Source organism: Eubalaena glacialis, chromosome 16 (genome assembly GCF_028564815.1).
Source record: "Eubalaena glacialis isolate mEubGla1 chromosome 16, mEubGla1.1.hap2.+ XY, whole genome shotgun sequence".
Lineage (NCBI taxonomy): Eukaryota > Metazoa > Chordata > Mammalia > Artiodactyla > Balaenidae > Eubalaena > Eubalaena glacialis.
Window position 1 is genome coordinate 89,331,832 of NC_083731.1, and position 12,942 is coordinate 89,344,773.

The 12,942-nt window shown below is 49.6% G+C and overlaps 1 protein-coding gene across 2 annotated transcripts in view; it reads left to right on the forward strand.

Annotated features, from left to right (window-relative positions):
- The first annotated feature begins 3,296 nt into the window (after positions 1 to 3,296).
- Positions 3,297 to 12,942, forward strand: part of LATS2 (large tumor suppressor kinase 2) — a 47,714-nt gene continuing 38,068 nt past the window's right edge. The window contains exon 1 of one of the 2 annotated variants that reach the window (XM_061170696.1): positions 3,297 to 3,388. The gene's annotated coding sequence lies outside the window, so the exon portion shown is untranslated. Of the gene's footprint in view, positions 3,389 to 3,767; positions 3,826 to 12,942 lie in introns of those variants that run through there. The other variant, XM_061170697.1, reaches the window with a different exon arrangement.

A 12,942-nucleotide genomic window follows, 5' to 3' on the forward strand; every position in this document is an offset into this window, starting at 1 on the left:
ATGTAGTTTTGGGGGGAGAAAATGGCCCTTGTTCTTGAGGAATTTATAATCTAATTAAGGAGACAGACTACATGGGTATAAAAAAAATTAAATCAGTGTAGCACATCTTCTTTCTAGTTTTCCAGGCCTTTCACAATCTAACCATACTCTACTTTTTCACTACACCCCATAGAGAACATTCTTTGTAGTTAGGCAGATTTGCTGTGCGTCCTCCACGGATTATTAACAAGGAGGCCTTTTCTTTCCAAAAAGACAAAAATTGTGTCTAGAGACCAGAGCCTGCTTTCCAGGCACTAAGGTATAAAGAGGCTGAGTCATAATCAGGTTTCTTGCATTCATGGGTGGGGAAGGGGTGGGGGAGGGATGGGGGAGGGGTGGGGAGGGGAAGCAGGTAGGTTGTCTCAGGGCGCATTGCACAGCGGCCTCAGGGAGAACCCCTAAAACATCCTGGCCCCGCATCTGCAGGTGAGGTGATGCTGGTGCCTGCCAGCCCTCAGCCTCTGCTCTGTCTGCTGCCGGAGGCCCTGGGCCCCCCTTCCTCACTCCACAAAGACCATTCCTCTCCCCTCAAAGTAAAAGGGAGCTGATTTGGTTTCAGTTTCCTTATTATTAAGTACATTGTGATCATGACTGTTTGAGATTACCTGAAGACAGCCTTATAATTCAGTGCTTCCAAGCTCTGGGGTCAGATCTACCAAGGTTGGAATCCCAGCTCTTTGGTCTCTGATGAGTTAGTTGGGCTCTGTGTATTTTAGGGTCTTCTTCTATAAAATGGGGTTAATAACATGGTTGACTAGAGGATTAAATGAGATAATACACAAGTTTAGGGCAACACCTGGTATACACACATATTTTATGTATGTTAATCAATTAATTTATACATGGAGAGGTTGCCACTGCCACATGCTTTGTGCTCAGTGGGACTTGTGCTGTCTCTCTTTTCTCCTCTTGGCAACTGGATGCATTATGTGGATGAACTTACGTAGCTGATTATTTAAACAGTTTTTAACTATCCTATTTAGAAATATCAGGAATTATAAGACAGAAATCACCCAGAATCACTATATCCAGAGAATACCACTTTTAATATTTGGCTGCATACTTTACTGGACACATATACATATTTTTGTTTGTTTAATATACGTTATATATTTTATATTATATAATATATATTATTTATATTTTATGAATATAGCTTAAACATAAATATATATACTTATATTGTTTGACCAAATTAGATCCTGTACCCTATTTTGTCACTATATTTCTTTTTTTTTTAATTTTTATTTATTTATTTAAGTTTTGGCTGCATTGGGTCTTCGTTGCGGTGCGCGGGCTTCTCATTGCGGTGGCTTCTCGTTGGGGAGCATGGGCTCTAGGCGCGCAGGCTTCAGTAGTTGTGGCATGCGGGCTCAGTCGTTGTGGCTCACGGGCTCTAGAGCGCAGGCTCAGTAGTTGTGGCGCACGGGCTTAGTTGCTCCACGGCACGTGGGATCTTCCCGGACCAGGGCTCGAACCCGTGTCCCCTGCACTGGCAGGCGGATTCTTAACCACTGTGCCACCAGGGAAGTCCTATCGCTATGTTTCTTGAACGCATCAACAAGAGTGTAAACTCCACCAGTGGGTAAATCGTGTAGTTTTGCTCACTGTAGTACCAATGGTGTTTGGTTTAATCCATGGTTCATGGCAGGTCCTCAAAAAAATTTAAAAAACAAAAAACCCAAAGGAATGATTGACTGCATGTCAATAAACACAATGTTCTCCTATATTGTGTATCAGTTTCCTCAAGTAAGCCTCCATTTGGAAAATTACCCGTTTCCAATTTGTTTCAAATATATAGGGCTTCCCTGGTGGCGCAGTGGTTGAGAATCTGCCTGGCAATGCAGGGGACACGGGTTCGAGCCCTGGTCTGGGAAGATCCCACATGCTGCGGAGCAACTAGGCCCGTGAGCCACAACTACTGAGCCTGCGCGTCTGGAGCCTGTGCTCCGCAACAAGAGAGGCCGCAATAGTGAGAGGCCCGCGCACCGCGATGAAGAGTGGCCCCCACTTGCCGCAACTAGAGAAAGCCCTCGCACAGAAAGGAAGACCCAACACAGCCATAAATAAATAAATAAATAAACCCAAAGTTAAAAAAAAAATATATATATATGTAAAAATGTTTAAGATATTTTTTAAAAAGGCACAGAGAATAACACAGTACACATTATTGAATCGAATCACTCAGAATCAACAAATTTTAAGATTTGGACAATTTGTTTCAAATAAAGAAATAAAGCACTGGAGAGAAGGTCGATGTCCTTACTTTTCTCTCCTGAGTCTAATTTCTGCACTCCTTTCTACACCGGCCACAGCTGTCATGAGTCTGGTGTGTACATTTTCAGTCCTTGACTCTACTTGTATAAAGAACGTGATTAGCATAGGTTCTGTGGGATTTTATTTATCTACATGGTATCATAGTGTAAATATAGTTTTGCAACTCCCTTTTCTCCACTCTACAATGATTTTTGAAGTCTATCTACATATCCTTTGAAAAGTACAGCTAGTTCATTCACTTAGCTATTATACATATTTTATTTTCCCACAGTTCCCTATTGCTGGACTTTTAGGTTCTTCCTGATTTTTCACGATTGCAAACAATTCTACAATGGTCATTCTAATCCCAAAATTTGATTAGGTGTCTCGCACATAAATTGTAAAGTCCATTAAATTCCTTTTATTTACGATATATTTCTTTAACTATGTTTCTGTCGCTGAAGACAGAGCAAGGGCAGTACCTTTACCTGCACACAAAGGCAGGAGGGGGCCAGCCCCGGTGGGGGGGCGGGGGGGAGGGAGGCCTGTCCCGGTGCGAGCGCCCGGGGCGCAGGTGAGGGCGGAGGCGGCGCCGCGCCGCGCGTCCAGGTGAGCCTCGAGGGGGGCGGGGCGCAGGTGAGCCGGATCCAGGCGCTCAGCAATGGCCGGGCCATCGGCGCGCGGGGACCCCGAGCTGTCCCCTGGCAGACAGTCCGGAGCCCGTCCGCGCGGGAGGACGCGGGACGGCAGCGCCGCGGGGGTGACGGCGGCTGAGGCCGAGGGCCCCGCACGGACCGGCAGACGGACGACGGCCGGGCCCCGCGCCCCCTGGGCGGCCGGCGGGCGCGGGCGCGGGCGGGGGCGGCGCTGACGCGGCGGTCACGTGACGCCCCAGGAATGCCAACAATGTAGCGAATGTCCCGCTCGGGCTGCGCGCTGGGCCGCGGCGCGAGCGCCGGAAGATGGGGCCGCCCGCCCGCCCGTCCGCCCGGCGCCCCGCGTCCCCGCCCGCCGGTCGCCCCCGGGCTCGGCGTCCCCCGCGAGGCCCCGGAGCCGCGGGCCAGGCGGCCGCGGACGGCGTAGACGGCGCGAGGTGAGCGGTGCGGCGGGGTCCGGATCGGGACTCGGGACGCGGCGGCGGGCGGGGCCGCGCGCTCGGGCGGAGGGGGGTCCGCGCCGTCGGGCCACCTCGGCCCTCGGCCCCTCGCGGGCAGGTCGTCCCCGGACGGAGGCCGCGCCGCCCCTCCCCCTCGCGGGCCGCCCCTCCTCCCGGGCCGCGCCCCCGGGTCTTCCCCTCCCCCACCTTCCCCCACCCCCACCCCGACCCCCGTCCGGAGTCCGGCCTCCCGCGGCGCCCCCCTGCGCTCGGCGCCCGCCAGGCTCCGGACGCGGGTTCTGACCCGGTTCGCGGCGCCTGGCGACCCGGCGGAGGCAGGTGGGGCCGGGGAGACACGTGCCCCGCCCGCAGGCCTCGGCGGGACCCGGACGGTGCGCGCTGTGTGCGGGGTTTGTCGTGTGGACGGATTACACGTACGTGGGGGGCAGGGGAGGGGGTCTCCCTGGACAGGAGTCCAGACTTAAGAACTCACTAGCCCGGGACTGTGTGAGACCCAGCGCTTGGCAGGTAGAAATGCAGTGGCCAGACAGCTCTCTTCCCAAAGTGTTCAGCAAATACGTGTAATTGTAGAGGAAAGTTTGCCCCCATTTTACTAAGAAACTTGAATGGAAAGTCACAAAATGTGTGATGTTCGCACAGGTGTTCAGTTTGAATTTTAACCTAGGGGTTGACAGGCCTTCCCTTAGTAATGGAGAAAGTAACTCCCGGCCCATTATTAGGGAAATTCTGCTCAGGAGAGCTTGATTCATAGTTTTAGTTGAATCTCAACTCAAATCCCTGCGTGATGGATCACCATTTTTGAGCGCTCAATCAAGAGACTAAGCTACTTTGTATCTTTTAAAAGTTTTTTCTTTAGCAAATGTATTAATAAGAGAGTAACAGAAAAATCTTCAAAATAAGAATGCACAGACTGTTTAAGAAAATCTGTTTTAAATTATCATTAACAAGACACTGTGTTATTCAGCCTCTCATAAAATTTGGTCTCATTATCCAGGTATATAGAGCACTGTTTAAAGAATATGCCAGCATTCCTTTGAAATTAAAATTGCTGAACGTTTAATGAATCTCAAAATGTCAAGCAATTTAAAATGATATCTGAGCAGAAGCTGTCATGAAAAATTATTAAGGTGAATTATGAGAATCTCGGAATTTCTGAACCGGAAAAGATTCTTCTAGCCTCTCCATCTAATTTGAAATCGTTTTGACTTAGGTGTAAATGGGAGCTGTACATATTTCTTTCTTTCTTTAGCAAATCGCAGGGTTGGGGGAGGGACTTTCCTTTGGTGGGAGGGGAATGTTTTTACTATAAGATGCCTTGTTATTTTATTTTATTTTATTATTTTTTTTTTTTTAACAGAGCAAACACTCTTTAATTTATTTATTTTTATTTTTGGCTGTGTTGGGTCTTCGTTTCTGTGCGAGGGCTTTCTCCAGTTGCGGCAAGCGGGGGCCACTCTTCATCGCGGTGCGCGGGCCTCTCACTGTCGCGGCCTCTCTTGTTGCGGAGCATAGGCTCCAGACGCACAGGCTCAGTAGTTGTGGCTCATGGGCCCAGTTGCTCCGCGGCATGTGGGATCTTCCCAGACCAGGGCTCGAACCCGTGTGCCCTGCATTGGCAGGCAGATTCTCAACCGCTGCGCCACCAGGGAAGCCCCGCCTTGTTATTTTAAATGATGTGTTGTAAGTAGCCAGCCCCGGGCTCCTAAATCCCACTGCATGTGTGGGTTGGGTGTGAGGAGAGGTGTTGAAGCTGATAAATTCGCCGTAAACACCCAGGGAGCATTTGGGGGAACTTTGTGGGGGTGTTCTGATTTGTATTGGAAAAACCAGACTAACACAGGTTTTGAAAAGCTGCTTTTATGTTTTATTTCATGGTTATAATAATGTGAAACTTCTAAATAATGTTCCTTACTGACTTTTAAAAAATAAAAGGTTTGAAGAAATACAGAAGATAAATTCACTGCATTTACTTTGTTTTGACTGTAAATCTGCTCTAAAAAGGAGCAAAATATTCTGATCAACAGAACGAAGAGCTTGGGCTTGAACATTTCTAGAACATTTCCGACTTCCAACATGAAAAATTCCCTGAATCTCCTAACTTTTTTTTAAAAAGCCTATTGCTTAGTAATTCCCATGGACAGAACTGGGCCTATGGACCCTTAGTAATTCCTATGGAACCCTGGTCCCGAGTCCAGGGGTCACCATCCCATTGTGTGCTGGTGGCTGAGGCTCTGTGTGGGGCGGGGAGTGGGCTTTATTACAGAGAGCACCTGTGACAGCTCCCAGAGCCTGGAGGTAGCCCTGTTTGGCCACTCATGTCACTAAGTGTTAGTGTTAGTACTTTTGAGCCTAATGCTATTTGATTTACAGTTTCATTTTGAAAGTATGATTAAAACAAGGTAATGCTGGAAATAAAGATAATAGTTACGGTGCTAAAATTAGGGTGGAAACTTGACATTGTTTAATGTTTGCCGTTCTCTCTACGAAAGCTTTATTTCGCTTGCCATCTCGACCACGTCAACCTAGTAGTGACAAGTGGTTGTTTAAGTTAGTTAAATACTTTTTGTTCATATGCCAGTATTTGACATTCATAGGAATTTTTCTGGAGGACAAGGGACAACTCTCATATTGTGTAGCAGTGGTTTGTGTTTACTGTTAACTGTTCCGATGCTGTGGCGTAGAGCAGATCCTGTAGTCTCTAAATTCGTTAGCACGGTGAGAATCTTTTCGATGATGTAAGCTGGCTTTTGAAGGGAGTGGGCTTCTCTTTGGAGTACTGACCTCCCTGTCTCCAGGCCGTGGTCTTGAGCAGGAGTGCTAGGGACCAGCTTGTTCCTTTTACTAATTCACTCCATCCTGTCTCACGAGCGTCACTCCTATGTTTTCATTAAATGTACCCAGACGCACCTGCCTTGCTCCCCAACATTATCTGCCTGTTCATCTTTTCTATGTTTGAGCTTTTTCACAGGAAGTTCCGGACTCCAAGAATAGCTTCACACTTCCTCCATCAAATCATAGCCCTTGCGCCTTTCCACCTTTGGTGAAGCGATCCTTTCTCTGGGAGGTTTTCTCCAAATAGGCCTGTGCACTGGGATTCCTTGGATGGTCATGTATCACCTCTCTCCACAGCAGTGACTCTCCAGTGGCATGGGTGGTCCAATCCCTGGCCGCGGAGTTTCCGAAACTTGGAGGGGAGAGGGTTTCAGAGGAGGTGAGGCTTCTCAAAGAGTGAAAGCCCCTGCCGGGGTGTGGAATGGAATATAAGGAGACCCATCCTGTTGGGTTGCTTGCTGTTATGATTGCTACAGAGAACAGGTGATAAATTTATCTATAGCATGGTCATTCCACGTGGTCATCTTGAGTACAAACTTCTATGGCTCCATTTTTTTATGCTGTTATTCATAACGTGTGTCTCTAAGTGTATGTATTTGTATGTCTATATACACATATATATATATATCATACAGATATCATGTACAAAGCAAATAGGGCATGTGGTAGTTTGTTTTCCCTGGATCATAAACTTATTTGGAGGTGAGGCCCAGTTCTAACTGAGTGAATCCATATAATGTCCAGTACAGCATTTGGCACGAGTGGGAGACCTCTGTACCCGCTGAAACCTTGTGATCGCGCTCTTGGTTGGAGAGACGTCCTCAGGGACCCTCCTGGTGAGGGGTATCCCCTGTGAGGGTTTCCTGGCTGGGGCAGCCCTGGAGAGGTCCATCAGCCCAGTGGTTTACGGTTCTGACATTCAGCATCTGGCTGCAGGCCTGGCTCGGCTGCCTGATTTAGTTTCAGCTTTGCTAGTTAGTTATAGTAAGGATATGATTTAAATAATAACTGGAATTTTAGGTCCAAGAAATACTGTTTAAAAAAATGCCAGCATGTGTCCTTAGTGCGGGTCCTGCGGTCCGTGGGTTTGGTTGGTTCCTTCATCGGTCGGGGCTGAATGTGTGTTTGGCAGCCAGTGTGGGTTGTGAAGTACTGGGAGAAATTAGAATAAAAATTCTTGAACATCTGATAGCATTTTCCAGGATTGGTTTAAGAACTAGAATTGGGTTTGGTAGGGCCAAATTAAGGGATGATTAAAATATTGCTCTCATATTAAGTTTTTACAGGAGCCACCTATACTAAGAATAGGATTTAGTAGTTGTCACAGCTCCAGATGTGAAAATGAATTGTTTTTGTCTTGTGAGTTGTATTGCAGTTTTTGTTTTTGTTTTTCTAAGAGGCATGAGAGAATAACACTTCATTGTTAGGAGGTAATACAGGGGCTTTCTTTGCACATCGAGAGTATTGCAGTTTTAAAATTGCAGTGTCTTGTAGTTTCTTTTACTATTTTATTTATTTATTGGCTGCGTTGGGTCTTGGTTGCTGTGCGCGGGCTTTCTCTAGTTGCGGTGAGCGGGGGCTACTCTTCGTTGCGGTGCGCAGGCTTCTCACCGCGGTGGCTTCTCTTGTTGCAGAGCACGGGCTCTAGGCGTGCGGGCTTCAGTAGTTGTCGCACACGGGCTCAGTAGTTGTGGCTCGCAGGCTCTAGAGCGCAGGCTCAGTAGTTGTGGCGCACGGGCTTAGTTGCTCGGTGGCATGTGGGATCTTCCCGGACCAGGGCTCGAACCCGTGTCCCCTGCATTGGCAAGTGGATTCTTAACCACTGTGCCACCAGGGAAGCCCTGTAGTTTCTTTTAAAGTATATTTAAATCAATTGATGATACCTAAGAAATTTCTAAAATTAGATTACTTTGCTTGCTGCCCCCATTTTTTTTTTTTTTTTGGCCACACCGTGGCCTATGGGATCTTAGTTCCCCAACCAGGGATCGAACCCGGGCCCCAGTAGTGAAAGCACAGAGTTCTAACCACTGGAGCACCAGGGAATTCCGCTACCCCGATTTTTTAAAGGCCCATCCATGAGGCTTTAGGGTCGTATTTGTAAAATTCTTGATGAGAGAGCTTATTAAAATGATACAGTAGTGTGTCACAGGAGCTCATTTCCAGCTGCAGTCTTAATTTGACTGATGAGTATTCTCATGAAAAACGCTTTCAGAAGTTCATAATTTCACCATGAAATCAACTGTCGTCAAACTAAAGTCTAAAATACAAGGTCTCAAGCTGAGACCACCTCCCCTCCCTTCAACTCCTTTGAATTCCCCCCGCACGCCGGACCTTTCCCAGGCGCGGCTTTAGGAGGTATCCCTGAATAACTCTTTCAACTTTCCTTATGTTTGAAAATTTTCATAATGAAATGTTGAGGGGGAAAAAAGAAAAGAAACTAGGACGTCTGATACGGATTCTGTTTGGGGGCACCTCTACCTGGTATTTCTTAGCTCAGGTATAAATACAGATGTCGACACAGAAACGTCTGGTCTCTCCCGCGCTGCTTGGCTTTATAATTGGAATGTTTGTGGGACACACGGGCACTTAAACCCCCAGTATTTGCAGGCGCATGGCTGTGGGAAGCCCCTCCCCGTTGTGTGTTTCCGTGCCCTGGTGGAGCGCGGAGGGGCAGGAGGTTTGCCCACCGTCAGCACCCAATCCTGAGGCCCGGCCTTTCCTGGTGTAGCTGTGTGTAGTGAGGGAATGTGATCAAACGCTAGCTGGATGTGAGCAGTTAGATGACTTTGCATAATGCCCATCATTGTAACCATTCCTAAGTGTACAGTTCAGCGGCATTAAATACATGAACGTTGTCACTGCAGTCAGCACCGCAGTCTATATTCCAAACTTTTTCATCGTCTCAGACAGAAACTCTGTACCCATTAAACAATAACTCCCCCTCCCCCAGCCCCTGGTGACTCCAGTCTTCCGTGTCTCTCTGGATTTGCCCCATAGGAGTGGATCACACACTATGCGTCCTTCGGTGTCTGGCGCATGTCACGCAGCGTAATGTCCTCAGGGTTCATCCACGTTGTAGCAGGTGTCAGAACTTCATTCCTTTTTCTGGCTGAGTAATATACCGTAGTCGTGCAACTTTTTATAGTAGTTTTGTGTAAATGTCAGGAACACTGTGTCTGAAACCTCAGAGAAAGGGCACCGTGCTTTCCGAGGGCCGTCCCCGTCCGCAGCCCGTGCTGCGTGTTCTCCCGAGAGCGCCGTGGGGCAGGTTTTACCCCGAGTCCGGGATCGCGGGGACAGACTCAGACGCTTCCGGGCAGCGGGCGGGGGAGCCCCTGCCCTCATGGTGCCCACAGTTCAGCTGATTCAGGAAGAAAGCGGGCACACTTGACAGTGCTCTGGAGGGCTGTGGGTGGCCTGCAGGGTCTCCGGGGTTGGGTGGGCGGGAAGACCCTCTGCTGTGGGTCACAGCTTTCAGCGCTTCTCCCTTTTAGAGTAACTCCCAGGGAATTTACTCAGAATCCTCCTCGCGGCCCCACACCCTTCCCTCTGCCGCCGTGGCCAGGCAGGGAGGCCGGCCCTGCGTCCTGGCTTTGGCCTTCTTACAGCTCTTTTTCCTTCTCCGTGGACCATCTCCAGGGGCCGAGTGGAGAGCAGCTTTACCAGTCCTGCCTGTGTCGCCTGGCGGCGGCCTGAGGCCCATCACAGCCTGCTGCCGCTCTGAGGACTGCCGCTCACCCGCCTAACTGTCCCTGGCCACCGGCGGGGTCGCTGCTTCTCACCCAGGCCCCTGTCGTCCACCTGGAGTGTCCCAGCTTTGTCCCTCCCAGCCCTCTGTCCAGTTGGCTTCCTGACTCAGTTCTCTAAAGGGCGCTTGGCTGTGTTACTCCTTAGCTCGGCCGCAGACGGTGGCTCCCCGTGGAGTCCAGACGTGGCCGTGATCTGGAAGGTCCTCCCCATCAAGCCCCTGGGCGCCTCCCAAGCATCATTCCTCCAGACTGCAGGAAAGGCCTCTCGGCGGCCCTGTGGACGGCGCGTTCCTCTGCTCCTTCGCACATGCCGTTCCCTGGGCTGGAATTCCCGTCTTCCCTGCACAGACGTTTAGTTCTTTCTACTCCGGAGCTCTTTCTGACTTTCTCCTTTATTCTCCCATTTGTCAGATGATTCTTTTTCTCCTCTTGGGCATCCTGTCTTTGGAGCAGTTTATCTGCCTCCCTCTCGCGCTCCTCTCTCTGCACTGTGGCCGTTTGCAGGGGGGATGGGTTGGGGAGGAAGGACCCTCCTTCACATCGGTTATGTATCGCGAGGACAGTAGGATTTATGACTTCTGTATTTCCATTTTCAAAGGAAGGGAAGAGAACTAAAGATTGGAAACAGAGTGGTTTGCGGGAAGAGCGTAGGAAAAGGTACAAGTCCTGTCTGTTCTCAGACTCCAGCCGTGCTCAGCAGCTCCTTGAGAATCTGTTCATTTCTGTTGGAATGTGAACTTGTGGTTTTAGATAGTTAGGTGTTTCAGAACAGATGCTTAGACCACGAGGTCACTGAGAATGAGCGTGGATGCAGTGTGCCCCATTTTACACCAGTGCAGCAGGGCTCTGGGCTCGGGTCCACGGCCCGGGGGCCTCAGCTGTGTCTCAGCCAGTGGGTCACTATCGTGTACTCAAGGGCATTTCAGCGACTTTAACATAGTAGATGTTGTGTTTAAAAATACGAATTTCATGTTGAAAATTTTATGTGGCCTGCTTCTTACTTTCTAAATAGAATCTTCTTGTAGTTACAGTGAGAAAGGGGACAGGGAAAACCTTTTGAGACCTTCCATCTTCCCATCTCTAAGAAAGGAATAGTAATTTTATGTCATTTTTTCAGGTTTACTGTTGTATATGGTAATGTAATAGAGCTATGTAAGTTAATTCACATGAAGCGCTTAGAACAGAGCCTGGCACTTAGTAAATACTGGATAAACATTAGCTATCTCCCCACCCCAGTGGGGAAAAAGGGGTGAAAAAGGCCGTGAAGCACGGTTCCGTTTTACAGTTTCTAAGTTCCTCACTGAGAGAAGCCCAGACCCCTGTGCCCCTCTCCCTGTAAAGGATGCTCCAAGAAGGGAGCAGTTTTCCTTTGTTCATTAAACCTCAAACTGATTGTCCTTCACTGTCTGCTCACTGGGTTCTGTGGTCATGGCCACGCGGGCTGCCTCCAGGGCAGGACAGCTCAGGATGGGAACAGCAGTGACCACGGGACGCTGAGCCTCACTCTGTGCTCACCCGCTGCTGCCACCTGTTGGGCGGAGGGGAGGGAGGTGACCTCACCTGTCCCAGGCTACGCAGCCCTGAGCCCCTGAGCCAGGTGCTGCTGGGCAGCTGGCAGCTAAGGGCAGCGTCAGGGCTGGGCTCGCCTTCTGACTGCCAACGTGACAGCACTCAGTGAGTTAGCCGGGAGCAGGTATCATCATTGTGGGGAAATGCCCTTGTGACAGCGAGTTCTGTACAGAGAGGCTGCTTCCATGCTGAGGGGTGGGTGCCGCACACAGACGACTTGCATCTACACAGCCCTTGTTACTGTGGTCACCGTGTGACCACCCACATGCTGTTACCAGACCCCTCCATGCAAGTGTCAGTTTCCACAAGCGAGACATTCTCATTTTATTTTTATTATTTATTTATTTATTTATGTTTGGCTGCGTTGGGTCTTCGTTGCTGCGCACGGGCTTTCTCTAGTTGTGGTGAGCGGGGGCTACTCTTCGTTGCGGTGCGCAGACTTCTCATTGCGGTGGCTTCTCTTGTTGCGGAGCACGGGCTCTAGGCACATGGGCTTCAGTAGTTGTGGCATGTGGGCTCAGTAGTTGTGGCTCGTGGGCTCAGTAGTTGTGGCACATGGACTCAGTAGTTGTGGCTCACGGGCTCAGTGGTTGTGGCACGTGGGCTCAGTAGTTGTGGCTCGTGGGCTCAGTAGTTGTGGCTCGTGGGCTCAGTAGTTGTGGCTCGCGGGCTCAGTAGTTGTGGCTCACGGGCTCAGTAGTTGTGGCTCATGGGCTCAGTAGCTGTGGCTCGCGGGCTCAGTAGCTGTGGCTCGCGGGCTCTAGAGCGCAGGCTCAGTAGTTGTGGCGCACGGGCTTAGTTGCTCCGCGGCATGTGGGATCTTCCTGGACCAGGGCTCGAACCTGTGTCCCCTGCATTGGCAGGCAGATTCTTAATCACTGCGCCACCAGGGAAGCCCCGAGACATTTCTTATTTTAGTATTTAGGTCAAAATGCCGGTAAGAAGTTGACCACTTTATAAAAAAACCAGGGGAGTCGTGACCCTCAAAGTCTCATAACACATTGTGTGAACCTTGAGTGTGACAGGCTGTGGTTTCCTTCAGGAGGTTTGGGAGGGTTTTATAAGAAAGAGTTCCCAAGATATGGAAGGACCACCGGCTGAGGTGGGTGGAGAGGTTTGTTAGTCAAGCTGTGGGGATGCAGGGCGTGGTGTGGACCAGCCACTGAACCCTTGAGCTGTGCATTTCCAAGTGAAATCATATTATAAAGGAGAATTTTAAATGAGCTGTCGGTTGTTAATACTGTTGTTCTTGCCCCAAATTGAGTATTTATGAGAAAGTATTGGCTTGTGGAGCGGTATGTCATTGCAGATTACATGTTACAGGAGACGCCTGGGGTGGCCCTGCCTGTCACGTGCTCTAACCAGAGTTGAACCGTATCT